The sequence below is a fragment of the Apteryx mantelli genome, chromosome 1 (genome assembly GCF_036417845.1).
Source record: "Apteryx mantelli isolate bAptMan1 chromosome 1, bAptMan1.hap1, whole genome shotgun sequence".
Lineage (NCBI taxonomy): Eukaryota > Metazoa > Chordata > Aves > Apterygiformes > Apterygidae > Apteryx > Apteryx mantelli.
Window position 1 is genome coordinate 132,319,645 of NC_089978.1, and position 14,134 is coordinate 132,333,778.

Below are 14,134 nucleotides of genomic sequence, written 5' to 3' on the forward strand. Positions count from 1 at the left end.
GCTTTCCATTTTTACTTTCTGATCTTGCAATAATACAAGACATCTGTCAAAAGAGCTAGCATTCTTTCCATCTGAATAATGTAAAAATAATGTAAATAATGTAAAAGCAAACCTATGGAGAGTTTAATTCTCATAGGTGTTTTAAACCTTTATTTTAAAAATGTGTCTGAAATCACAAAAGCAATATAGACCATCATGTTTGGATTTTTCGGGTTGATTTGGTGCAAGCTGAACAAGAGGATACAAAAGTAGTTTTTAAAAAGTGTTTTCTTTCATCTTTTTTGACAAAAATCTCTAAAAGCTCCAAAAATATCTGTTTTCTGCTTTAAATTGCTGTAAATACTTCAAAGTGACACCATTTCCGCCTACACACCTTGCCCCCCACCTCGCAAAGCAGGCTTGTGATGGAAGGTTGTTTCCTGTATCGTTCTCATTGCAATGCCAACAAAGAACTCCCAAAATGGAGAAGAAGGGATCTTGATTCTTATTTCTGTTCAACCAAAGCTTAACTAGATTTAGACAGGCAGAATAACAGTGCTGCTTTCCTGTTTTGCATCAATCTGAAAAAGCTGTTAAAACCAAGCGACTTTATTAAATGCATAATGAAGTGGGGGCTTTCCTGGGATCCCCACTGTAACTAAGCCCTAAACAAATTAGGGAGCTTATGGCCTAACAGATAAAAAAAATGAGTGAAGCACTGAATTGCAGCTATGAATAAAAACAAGTAAAATCAGCACTGCTGTTTGTTATACTTTATTCCACAACCGCCACTAGGAAACTCCCCTTCTCCTACAGTTACATTTACACCTCGCTATCCTTCATTGCTCAATCACTATACAATCTGCAGCTTTAAAAATGAAAGGTATTCCAACTTTTACTTGGCTCACAGGGTTGCTAGCTATACGTCCCAACCAGCTAGGACCAGCAATACACCAGTTCCGCTAGCATCATTAACTCTGACTAACTTCAAGAAAGTTTGGAAAAGTGTTTAGCTACCACACATTTTCATACTTAAACACACCAAGATAGCACCTCCTGTGTGAGGTGCTGCTGTTGAAATGTGGATTTCATATTCTGTGTATCAGGGTTCATATACAGTGCCTATCACTACTATTAAAGCTTAAGGAACTCTGCAAGAACCGCACCGAGCTTCTAATGCAGACATGATCACAAACTCTGCTTTTGATTCTTCTAAGCCATGTAGCCTTAAATAAGAGGTGCTAGATAGGATGCTGTATCATTAATCCTATCATCCTTGCCACCAGCTGACCAAAAAAAACCAAACTTTAGCATTATCCAGCTCTTTACAAACATGAGTGACATCTCACACAATTATCAGTTGGCAGTTATCCAGCCTGTAGCTAAAGAGAGTAAAACTCCTTCCTGGAGGCTGCCTGGCTCCCAAGCTGATCAAAGCCCACGTCTGTTGGGTGCACACCGAGAGAAGCCCATTCTGTCCTTGCGGTTTGAGTCTATTTTTTTAATGTATATTTGGAGAGGGGGGGTAAAACACTGCTAATTGCCTGAAGGATGAAGAGAGAAAGTAAAGGAAATCATGGAGAGATCTTTTAGGCTTTCATTCATCTCCCAAAATACAGTGGGGTGAATTTGTGAAAGAGGACTACAGGCTTCATCACAATCTCATCAACACATCTGATTTCCAATGAGGAAAAGTGATCAGATCAAAAAGGGAGTTTACATATTCTTCACTTATCCATTCTTTATTAAACACCATCAAAAAGGAGTCTGTTTTGAGAGCTGTGGTTGGGCTTCTTGTGATGCATGGCACAATTTGTGGTACAATACAGATTTTTACTAGTGAGCTGCATTATGGATGCCTATCAGCCACTGAATTGCTTATCATGACAGGAGACTAATTTCTGCAATTGCCTTTTATAGTACTTAACACTATTACTACAAGACCAAAAGTAATACAGGAAGTTCCACTACCTAAATCCAAATCTACCAGCAATTCATTGTACCACCAAGGGCAAATAATTTCTTCCTCCCTTCTTCCCGCTAGCTGTAAAATGGGAATAATACCTTTTATCTCAGGTAATTACTGAAAGAAACGTGAACGTACTGAGCATGAATGTGTAAATATTATTTTAGCAATATCTCTACTAGCTCTTTAAAATACACATATACGCTGTAACTCAAGTTATCACTTCATGTTCTTAAGATAGTATGTATACCCTGATTGGATATGCTGGAAAAAAAAGTCAGCAGAAGTTATTCTAACGCCAGGCTGAAGTTATATTTATACTCTGGTATCTCATTCTAGCATAAGCACAATCTGTGCCCACTTTGATGCTTTCCACTCTGATCCATCTCCTTAGGCTCTTACCCTGACCATCTGCTGCAGCTTCAGAAACACTGCTTCAATGGGAGGTAATATCAGGGGGAGCTCATCAACTAGTTACACAGTAACCTACATGTTACATCCTAGAACGATACAGAATGAAATAAATTAAAATTGTCATCTTAGTCAAGTTAAAACCAGGCTGATATTTAATCACCGCTTCCTGGGGGAGTTCCTATTGGAAATACCCAAACAGTAGCAGAGCTAGAGTTGAATGTTGTGGCAGGAAGAACAGCTACTGAAGTTAAATATAACAGGCTGATGGTTTTAAAAACTCACTTTTCTCAAATTAATACTTCCAACTATCCTCACTTTACTACATATTTCCCTGAGCACAGCTTAAATAGATAACAGCCATTTCATGTTATAATGTGGGCTATTACTTACTAGTGCACAAATGCATTGCGGGGGGGGGAATCAGAATATAAACTGGGAGCCCAACTAACGAGAACAGTGACAGATGTCCTACATTGAGTACAACAGATAAAATGCATGTCTAAATATAATGCAAACTAAAACCATTTCAAAACATGCTGATTAGAAAGGCTGACAGTGCATGATCAAAATACAGGGTGGATGAAAACACAAAGCTTTTGCTTATCCTTAACTCATCATTTCTGTCTTCCCAGAGCAGAGTGACATGGGTGAAAAGTCAGATTCAAAGGGGAAATTACTCTTCTCCTTCCCCCATCCATTCACAGGAAGGGAAAGGTTTAGTTTTCATACCAAAGGAGAATTTTGGGGCCAGTAAGCACTGAAGAAAGCATTACCCGTCGCCACCAGTCTTGCCACAAGAGTCAATCCAGCAGACTTCAGTTTATATTGAAAGAGCTCCTAAAGCACACGTTCTTTAGGGATGAGCAAAGCCAAAAGGACTACGAACAGATAGGTTACCCCAACTCTTCACAACTGTGCTCAAGCTGCAGTTGAAACAAGCAAGCAGTATCTGTCTTACCATCATAACCTGCCATTGCAGACTAGGAGAACCACCTTACAGATGGACAGCAGCAGCGCAAGTGCAGCCAAATTTCTCTGCATACACAGTCATCCTCCTCTTGTACATGGCATGTTCACAGTTACTTCTTCTCTTCTGCTTCTATCATCATTTTCTCCATTCTACCATGTTTCATCTTCCTCAGTACAGCTCTCCCTCAGGGACAAGCTGGGACAGGGGGGAAGGAACTGGTTTCCACCAGAAAGCAGGGGGGCAAAGATGAAGCAAGCAGTTTGTTCTGTTTTTTTTTCCTACTTCCATTAGAAAAGCCTGAATGACTACTCACTTCCACTCACCCACATTCACCCTCTGCAATGCCGAGCCAAGGGAACCAGTTCAGACTGAGACCTTGAGAGATTTAAAGCAGTTCCTGACCATTTCCCAGCACAAGGAAAAGGCCGGACTCCAAGCACAAGGCAGCAGTCCTGTGCTGACAGAGGACTTTCAGGACGATCTCCGGCAGCCATGCTTAAGCCTGGCAGAGGTGGTTCATTACACAACACTTAAGGCACATCTCCTAGGCTCAACTTTGAGAGATACACTAAGACAAAATGCTCCGGACCACAGTAGAAGCTGTCATACTCCACATAAACTGCCTGTGGTACAGAAATAGCACCAGACAGGTTACCAAGACATAGTCGAATCATCAAGATCAGCCTATTTTCCACTAATATCATTAGTAAAGCTCCAATCCTAATGTCTGGTTTATCATAAGCTTAGCAGGACAGACTATAAAAAGAAAAGCTGCACCATATCTTCTCTAAAAATCCCTGAAGTTGCCTGAACTATACCTCCAAATATGTATTTCAAACACAGCTAATCACAAGGCTAATTTTAACATTGCCTTGTTCTCTGACACCAAAAGAATTATAGCAACTATTCTCTGGCTCACAAACCCAGCCTCCTTCCACAGATACAAGATAATTCAGTAATTTTACAGAGTAAAGCCTAATTCCTACGTTTTTATGTATTTGCCCCAAGCTATCACTGAAATAAACCAGTGTTTGGGGGAAAAAGAAATGCAAAAGTAGGTCTTAACTACAGAGGCCTGATCTGGGAACCTGCCCATACCAGTCATCAATGGCTAGCCACCCATGAAAAGCCCATTTTGTAGGCAAGCAATTTCAAGCAGACATAAATGTCAACACTGATCACAGTTCTCCTCTTTTACATTTGAGGCTTGGATCTAGTCAAATTACTAATTCCCCTCTTCCCCCCAGTCATGGCATATTTCCAACACCAGCCGATTGCTAAGCTAGAAAAGTTTCCGTTTTCAGCAGAGACTCGTAAATCCCACTAAGTGAGAAGACCTCAAAAATCAAACACGTTAGCGAGCCCAAACCAGTTAGTCTCAAACTCATACAATCATAATCTTCAATCCAGAAATACAGGACAATACCAACAAAAGAACACTATTTATTAAATATCAGTATTTATGATACACTAAGAGCTATAATGCCACAATGGCCGTCATCCAAGTTAGTGCCAGTCCATTTATGACTGTTAAATACTGGCAGCCCAGCAGGCCTAAAACACAGGTCAGAGTCCAGACACTTGTGTCCTGCTCCAACTTCTGCAATGAATGTACACAGAAGCAGCTTTGGGGATTAGTGTTTGTAAAAGCATGATGACATTCATCATCAAAAAGGTTCAAGACACAGATATGATACTAATTAGTACAGTGTTTATGTTCAGGGCTTCCCTAAGGGAAAAAAAAGAGAAAACAATGACAGTTATCAGCAGTTTACAGCATAAACTTGCTGCTTTAAATACCCCCACGCCCCCAAAACACATGCACACACATTACTTCCACCTCTTCCAGGAAGCCCAAATCTTCATAAAAGGGAAAACCCAAACGTTAAGTACTTGCATGAAATTAAAATGATGAATTCACATGTGTCATGCAAGCGTGACCAGCAGAGAAAGCGGAGCAGAGATCCAGCAGAAAGGACGGTACTGAATGTTTATGCATGCGTCTCCATGAAACTCAGTGACGCGCAGGTTTACATCACACTCCATACTACTACATAACTAAAAGCAATGCAAAGGCTCCAAAAGCCACTTCTTTTCACTACCGAATTCCACAACAAGGCCAAACTTTCCAGTATTTGTTCTCATGAAAAAGATCTGTTAATTAAGACCCTAGAAGCAACAAAAGATTGAGAGATATGGCAGGGCTGCAGAGGAAAACGTTATTCGAAACGTTGGCCTGAAAACTGTTAATGCCAAACGCCCCAAAAGAGTTAGATGCACAAACTATGTGTGTCAGCTATATTCCAGTCAAAAATTTATTACTGCGCACAGCGACCTTCAGCCCTGGCATGGGCACAGATCAGAGAAATAAGCCTCGGCTCAGACTGAGGCGGCAGCGATGGTCTGCCTTTCGAGGTCAGTGGGCGCAGCACAGTTGGCCAGATCCCTGGCCAGGCCAAGGCACAGGCTTCAGGCAAGCGTAGGTGGAGGCAGCAGTGAGCTGCCAACACACAAAACAGTGATTTATGATGGCTCAGCTGAAATTAAAGAGAGGAAAGGGGCAGTGAGAGGAAGCACATGCTCAAAACTAAATTCTAGAAGAGTGAGCGAAGCAAAAAGTTAAAGGGTTACCTTAAATATGGCTAGTTTTTATTAACCCCTTAAGAGTTAGATTTAAACCCCAACCACACAGTGACATGAGAGCTGTCAGAAAGGCATGCTGGATGAAAAACTGCCGCATGAACACACACCTTTTTGTCACTCTGTAAATTCATTTTTTGTATTACCGCCCTCCAGTAACCTCAGACATTACATTTTTTTTCACAAGGGGGACCACCTGCTGGGAACTTACTACTATTCCCCAATATACCTCCTCCCACTGCCAACAGTCAGAGATAGAAAGCACCGTGTTATGTCACCTCCAGTCTGCTCTTGCCAATGCACGACACAGTCCCTAGTGAGAAAACTTCAGCTTAATATGGAACTTACACACAATCTTTCCTATAACCGGAAAAAGAAGCGGCTTATTTTTGTTCCTAAAAGGACACAGAGTAAGCCCCAATCCTTCAGGGGAACAGAGGAAAAACTCTGACTCTGCTTTCATTTCCTCCCTATATCTCAAGAGTTAATTGAAGGGTCGAAGCCAAATTCTTAGTTTGCTCATTGCAGCCTCTTTGAATGGAAATGGAGTTTGAGAGCCTCTCAGAGACTTAATACCATGTCTAAATTCCTGCCAGCTCAGGAAGCAGGAGACTAAACTTGGAACACAAATTGATTTACAGCATCATGTCACTTTTAGACCACAACCTGAAATTCAATTAATCATTTTCAAGTGGTTGTTTCAAATACTGTGACTTGACAAACAGCTCAGTTCTAAATTCCAGTTCTGTAGCTTCTATTGTGCTGTGCCAAAGGTGATTCCAGATGCAGCAGGAATTACAGTGTACCCAAGACAAAAACTAGAGAAACAGAACTACATCTGAAACCCAGAAGGATGATTCAAGTCCAACATAACACTGGAAAAAGAAAGTGTAGAAAGGAGAATAATTGAAAGAAAAAGTCTTCTCTAAAAGGCAATCCTATGCTTTCAGAGATAACAGCCATTCTTCTTCAGAGGCAGCACAGAGGATCTCTGGCAAAAAATCCTTACAGTAAAAATCAGTTTTCTTTTGCAGAAGCAGCATATGGATTTTTCTCATATTTTGATTTTTAACTCTTCAACTGGCAGGAAGGAAGAAAGTATAAGTATGCCTATAATATCAGTCCTCAGGGAGTCTGCAACATCCACAGAAACTTACACCTGCAATCACAACAGGAACAGGTTGCAATTAATCTATTAATCAAATAAGTTCCAATCTCCCACGGGCATAAGTCATTTGCCGAGTTGCTAATCACTATGTTATTAAACATTAATGAAATGCTTTATTACTCTTGGCCTTCTCTTCTTACATACGATGCAGCAGATATTTCATGCAGAAAGATTTCAAAGGAGTTGCAAACAAGAATTCTCCTTGCACTCAAAAAAATTTGTTTTTAGAGAGCAGATAAGTGTTTCCTCCTATGTTTATTCATTCATCAGTCTCAGGAATATTTCTGCATGACACAAAGATGTCAGATACTAGAAGTCATTAGGGGTTTTAATTTCAATCCAGATGAAAACTTCTACCTCCCTAAGAGCTCTGAGGAAGCATTCAAGTATAAAGACACAAGAAGGGAAGCAGTGGGTGAAGTCTCTGACCAGGGCACAATGAGGAAGTGTAACTGGCAAGTGGAATTACGATACACTGCCTGCACATGATTATTTGCCAAGCAAAATTAAATCTTTCATAAGAAGGAGTCTTTATAATGAGCTCCCAAATGACCTAGCTTTTAAAAGGTTAAACATTTCCTGCTGAATTCAAAGGGACACTGGCTACACTGCTCCTCTGAGGATTCAGAGCTGGGGTGGGGGAAATCAGGTCACAACTCCAGCAGGGAAGTTTAAATATGGACTTAGATTCCTTACCTTAGGCCCATATACAAAAAGCTCTTCTCCCCAAATTCCTGGAGGGTTCCCCACCCCCAGTTTATGTAAGTTGGTCATAAGCAGGTATCACTATGTTTTAAAACCACCATGTGTGAATCCCAGGCCTGAGATAAGCCTGTATGAGACGGTAAATACCCTGCCAAATTTTAGATAGTAGCGACATGTGTTTATAAAAACATGTCAAAATTAAGTCTTCATGGTTTTATATATAAAAGCAATCTAAGCTTCCCCAAAGAGGTATTTTCATATTAAAAGGCAGCAGCACATTCCTCCTGTAACTGTAAAATAATTTCACCAGTTGACCTTTTGCTAGATGCAAGAAATTTATCACAAGACTTAAAAGGAAAAGCCAGCTATGTCAAAGTACAAATCCACTATAAGCTACTAGAAGAATCAGTGTTCACTTTTAGTAAAACGGGTTATCAGACTTGCTGCTCTGAAGTTTTTTTCCTCGGTCAGCATTGGCACCTTTTGAACACTGTCACATTTTCAAGAACTGTTTTCCTCAGGCTAAAGGCTGTCGCAGCACTGAAATAAAAAGATTAGGAAATCTTCACATTCACTTCTAGCCTAAATTCCCCCCAAAGAAACAGTAAGGACAAGCAGAGTAAGTTTTAGTAACTATTTGCACAGTAAAGTCTGGCTTTTATGACAAGAATTTCACAAGAGCCAGCTCCACAAGCTAGAACAGCACAGACCAGTGACTATCTAATCCCAGTGAAGCTCAGCCCTTCTGCCTCTAATATCTGCAAACATCTAAGAATGTTATTGACTCCATTGCTCCCTTTTCTAACTATGACAGGACAAATTTAAGCCTACCCCAGGGTAAATGTCACAACCAGCATCTTAGGAACGTGTTGCAACGAGAGTCAGCCTACAGGCCCCGATTCCTGACCATCAGCAGCTCGAATTCACAGGGTAACAGCCGTTCTCCACACCTAGCTGCCCACCCTTCCATTCCAGCTTATGCCCCTGCAGCTAGGACATCTGAGCGGCTCATGAGACACCACCTGATTTTCCAGCTTACAGCCCAAAGCACAGGGTTGAGTTCACCGCATACCCGGGGCTGCACCCTGTGACAGTTCAAGAGCTGCACCAGCTGTGCAGGAGTTTCCATGGCAGGGACAGTGTGACAGCTGCTCCACCTGCCACTGCCTTCATTCTCAGGAGAAAGACATCACTTGTGCTAGGGTTGTGCCTTTCCCATCTCTATGAGAGTTATTTTTACCCAATTTATTAGAAGGCTCCAAACAAACTCTTGAGAAAGAGTTTAATATAATGGCTACTTTTCCAAAGGCTGCAACTGCCAAAACCGTGTTGTTGCTCCCTCCCGATAACCCAGCTATCCACCAAGGCCTCTCCAGAGTCGCTCAGCTTCCCAAAGATACACTGGGGCTCTTCCTTCAACACCTTGTTGTTGTTTGCTGCTGCACCAAGGACAAAGAACTGAAAGACGGGGCCTTTCCTCTTCAGTCTTGCCAAAACTCCCACTCCTTATTCTACAACAGAAGTTGAGAGGAACAAAGTAGTCAGAGAGGATGGGGGAGATTAAGAGCACCAGCTGGGACTGCAGGGACTGGAAGCCAAGCAAGAACATGGAAAAAATGCCATGAGGCAAGAGAAAAACCTGTGCAGGGACTGTTGACAAAGAGAGGCTATAGAAGAAAAAAAAAATCACAGAAATAAAAATCTGAGGAGAGAGGCAAGACAGGAAAGTCGGTAACACTATTCCCAGCTTTTGATACTGCATTTCCTGTGCAACCTCAACCCAACCTTTGCACACATACACATGATGTAGTCCTGACTAGAGGACGACCTGCAGGACTCCCAGTGCATACAACACGCAACAGATGCCATGGGGATCAGCTGGAGCTGTGTAGTGGCAGGACGCTTGTCTTGGGACCGTTGCCTTATTTGTTACATAGGGGAAATAAGGTGAGGAACAGTAAACAAGGTGAGGAACTGCAGAAACAGACTGAATGGTCTTCTCTCACAGTCAGAGCACTTTATAATGCTGTCCTGTTGAAAGGCAGTTGCATCTACTTCTGTCACACAGAACAAGCCACATAAACCACTGTTTTTCTAGGAAGTTATTACATTTGTTCTCCTCTGCCCAATTCAGTATTCTGAAATACTGAGTAATCATAAATATACATGAGAGAGATCAATGGGACCATAAATGTTCACACATACCAAAAACAAAACTGAGCTCTTCTGTCCTGCATCCTTTATATAAACAGATGTAAAACCCCCATTGTCTGTATTTTAGAAATCACACCAGGAAATGGAATGTGAGATAACCGAGGCAGACAGAACACCTGCCCCAGCCCAAGGTATCGCACAAACCTGACAGGTAAGCACATTAGACAGTCTTGCCTAGACAAGCCAAGAATCCCCTGCGTGCTAGCAAATTTCTCACCACCGGGCCTGCTTGATCTCCCAAAGCATGAAATGTATTTGCGCCAAATTCACAGTATGCACAATTAGGCAGAACACATATAGCTCTGGCTAGATGGAAGAAATGGTAAAGTATTTCTGCTCTGGGTTCAAAAAGCTACATATATTCAGAAGTATTAGAAACACAGGAAACTGGTGACATCCCAGCAGCAAAACAAGCTAGAACCATTTTAACCCACAAATTAAGTTTCTGAAGAAGGACCCTGACTAATCTCCCTGAAAAAGCTAGAAAGCATCTCCTGAACACTTGATAGCTTCCAGTGACATCAGAAGCCTTTCAAGGACTGCTAAACCAGTGCTCCACAAGGAAGGAACTTGCCTTTCACTCTACAGGTAAATCCTACCCGTTTTAGCAACGCCAAGATATGCCTTTGAAAGACAAAAATCTATTCAGAAAGAGGAAGACTTGAAAGACTAAAAGAGATTTTAAACCACCAGTCTGCTATTAGCTAAAGCAATCAAGATGATCACAAATAACAGTTTCCAGATCCGAATGCAACAGTGTATCTCTATGCTTTTTTCCTCGAGCCTTTAACACTCTGCTGGATACATTAACCTTCAATATCAGAGCAGGAGAGAGACGAAAAAACTGTAGAGCAACCTCCTTCTCTTCCCACCATTTTCTTGGTTTTTGAGAAATAATACATAAGAACAAGCAAGGTGGTAATATTTAGATTAGTAACAACAAAATTTAGTTTATGGCCTCTTGAAACTGATAAAATCTACCTCTCATCTTTATCAAATGCAACACCCCTTGTTGGCCTAGATGTTAGGGGCTACCTTGTTCTGCAGCACCTCTGAAAAGATGGCTTAGGCATTATTTAACAAATCCATGAGACACCACAAAGGCACTGAATTCAGTCTGGATTGGCACCTCCCACAGGTTTTTTCTCTATGGCAAGTCTTTACCAGATACAGAAAACATTGTATGATCTTCCTAAGAGGTACAGCAGCAAAGAGGATGCACCCACATTTGAACATTTTTCTAAAAATCAACTGCCTTCAAAAGCAGCATGAAATGACTATCTAGGTCAAGTAACAGAGTCTGCATTAGGGAACCATGTTACCTACACAGCCTTTGCATCTGCTTAAGCCCAGTTTCTCCTCTGCAACACAAGCAGGATCACCACAATTATTACAGGAACTAATGAAAATGATATCTGATCTCAGGGAAGTATTGCCCTTGTTCAAAAATTCTGTCAATAAATGGACATTCTTTCATGTCTCTCCCTTCCTTCCTCTAGACGATATCTAGGACTATTTTCACTGAGTGCACACCAGCCTAACTGAGGTTGAAACAGGGATTTGTCATTATTCCCCTTCAGTCCTGCGGCCACAGTCCACTTCTCATTACCTTCTGGTTGGGCTCAGGGCCATTACAGCTTTATTCTACGGTCAGAGCTGTTGCACATGAGGGCAAATACATTGAGACAAAGCATACATGTGTCAAGATGGATTCTGGCTGTTACTGAGAGGCAAAAAAATTTCTTTCATTAGTTTCAGTACACAAGAAAACAGCTATTTTATACTGACACAAGTTAAATACAAGAATGGACCCCCCCCCCCCCCAACAACTACAAGCCAATGTAAATGTAACCAGTCTCAAAGTCCCTTAAGGTTTTATTTTATTTCAGGGATAACTTAAAATTGTGTATTTTAGAAGTGGGGAAGCAGGATATGAAACCTGTTTACCCAGTTGGCAATAATTTAATACAATTCTAAGCAACAGAAGCTCTATTTTACGGTAGCTTATGACATAAGAGCTATGGCTGCTAAAGACTAGTGCTTGAGAATGAGCATGCTATATAGGAGTCCAATACCAGAGGTGAAGAGACCACAGATTGAATGTTAGCAGCTTCATTTCTTTATCTAACCAGAGTTGGTCTTTTCAGATTAGAATCAGTCACTGGAACGTGAACAGGTTTGCAGCGTTGCTCTTTACAGCCAGAAAAGACAGAGCTTCTAGCAGAGAAGCTCTCAGGATAGCTCCCACCGACAGCAGCACTGAGCACCAACATGTTCACTAAAACCCCACAGAAGTACAATCTGCTGCATCATATTCCAACAGGACTATGTCTTCAGAGTTGAATTCATTTTTTCCGCCAGACCAGTGAATGATGGTTTTACACATTTTGTTAAAATTGAGTTCCATGCATCAAAGTCTTAAGACTCTTCATCATTCAAAATTCAGTCAGCACAAAATATTGAAAAATGACTTCCTGCTGAGGACACGATGCTCTCTGCTTAAGTAGGAAAGATGGTATTGCTCCCCACACTGCTTAGTGTTTACAGCACACAAGCTTAGATTAAGTCAGAGCCACAATATCTTAAGCTATATTTACATCCAGAAAAATTTAATTCAAATAAATTTTGAAGATGAATCAGTTAAACTTCCAATGGAGTTTGGGTGGACAACTGAATTCAGAAGGACCTCAATTTAACACAGTTCCCTTTGAAAGCACTTAACGTACTCAAGAAGTCACCTACAGATTCATTATCCATACGTAGATCCATGTAGACAAGCCAGTAGGACTGGATGCCACAGCTCAGGGCTCCAACAGGAAGGGACTTTTTCCTACCACCTGCACATGGAGCTGTGCAGTCGCACTGGGTACAGGATGTTCCCACTAGCAAGGCTGACCCTTTCCAAGAGATACACATCAGGTGGGCTCAAAACAAGTGTCCTTGCACTATTTATCCTTCCAGTTAATTGATGGCCTTCATGCTGCCACTGAAATTGCTCAATGAGTACACAGACTCTGTTATGCCTCCAACCCTCCACGCAATCCTCAACTTGCCCTAGTTTTCCTCTGTCTCATGCTACTTATTGGTCCTACTCGATTTGTTAGCCCTATCCAAGCACTATGAATGTGGATAACCTTTATGTCTGATGCGCACAGTTACAGAAGCAAAGTCATTGCCTACCAGGAAATCAATTGCATTATCTGCAAAGTATATGCTTTTCTGCCCTTTCCCAAGTTATGCTGACTTTTTTTTTTTTTTTTTTTTGGGGGGGGGGTATGCCTTATATCTAGTTCTTGACTATTTGCTCTGGCTCTTCAAATGCTGACTCCAAACACTTACTGTGGTTTTCAGCACACTGGAGAAAGAATTTCAATTTCACATTCTCTTATGCTTCTGCTTTTTGCAGACATCTCATGACAACTGAATGGTGCTAATAACTCTAGTGTAATCAAGGAAGCTCCAGGTCTCTCTCACACACAATTCTAGTCCAGCTTACCATGATGTTGCACTTGCAGAAGAGCCCAGCCTAGAAAGAAAACATTTTTTTTCCCACTCTCCCGTCTATGGAATTTTTAGTGTCATTGTCTCAAAGAGGAATCATCAACTCTTACCATCTTCCAATTTTATAACTCAAAATTGCCTACTACTTATAAAGCATGTCCAGCACAATACCAGAAAGAAAAAGATTAAATATTCACCCTTATCTGGGGGAATTCTTGAAAAATCAGATTTCCTGCCCTCCTTCCTGTTGCTCACTGTCCGACTTAATTTGAAATGTGTGAGCACATTGGCCACGAACAGAAAGCAGATGGAAGTCCATCCACATAAGACACTGCCTCTAGCCCATGCACCATGTTGGAAACAGCAAGCTCCAGAGTGCCAACTTCCACACTTGCACATTAACTGTTCACTCCCATTCTAAAAAGAGTCATCAACACATCTTTTTTAAGTTTCCTCCATTATTAACCAGTAAAGCCAAACTTTTCCACCAAGGTGCCTTGCTGGGTTCAAACAGGCAACAAGAATATCCACTATGAAATTCTACATTCAAAATGTAAAGAAAAAAAAAAAATCTCCT

The 14,134-nt window shown here is 41.2% G+C and overlaps 1 protein-coding gene across 2 annotated transcripts in view; it reads right to left on the bottom strand.

Annotated features, from left to right (window-relative positions):
• Positions 1-14,134, bottom strand: part of GSK3B (glycogen synthase kinase 3 beta) — a 156,572-nt gene that overhangs the window by 74,308 nt on the left and 68,130 nt on the right. The window lies entirely within an intron of this gene.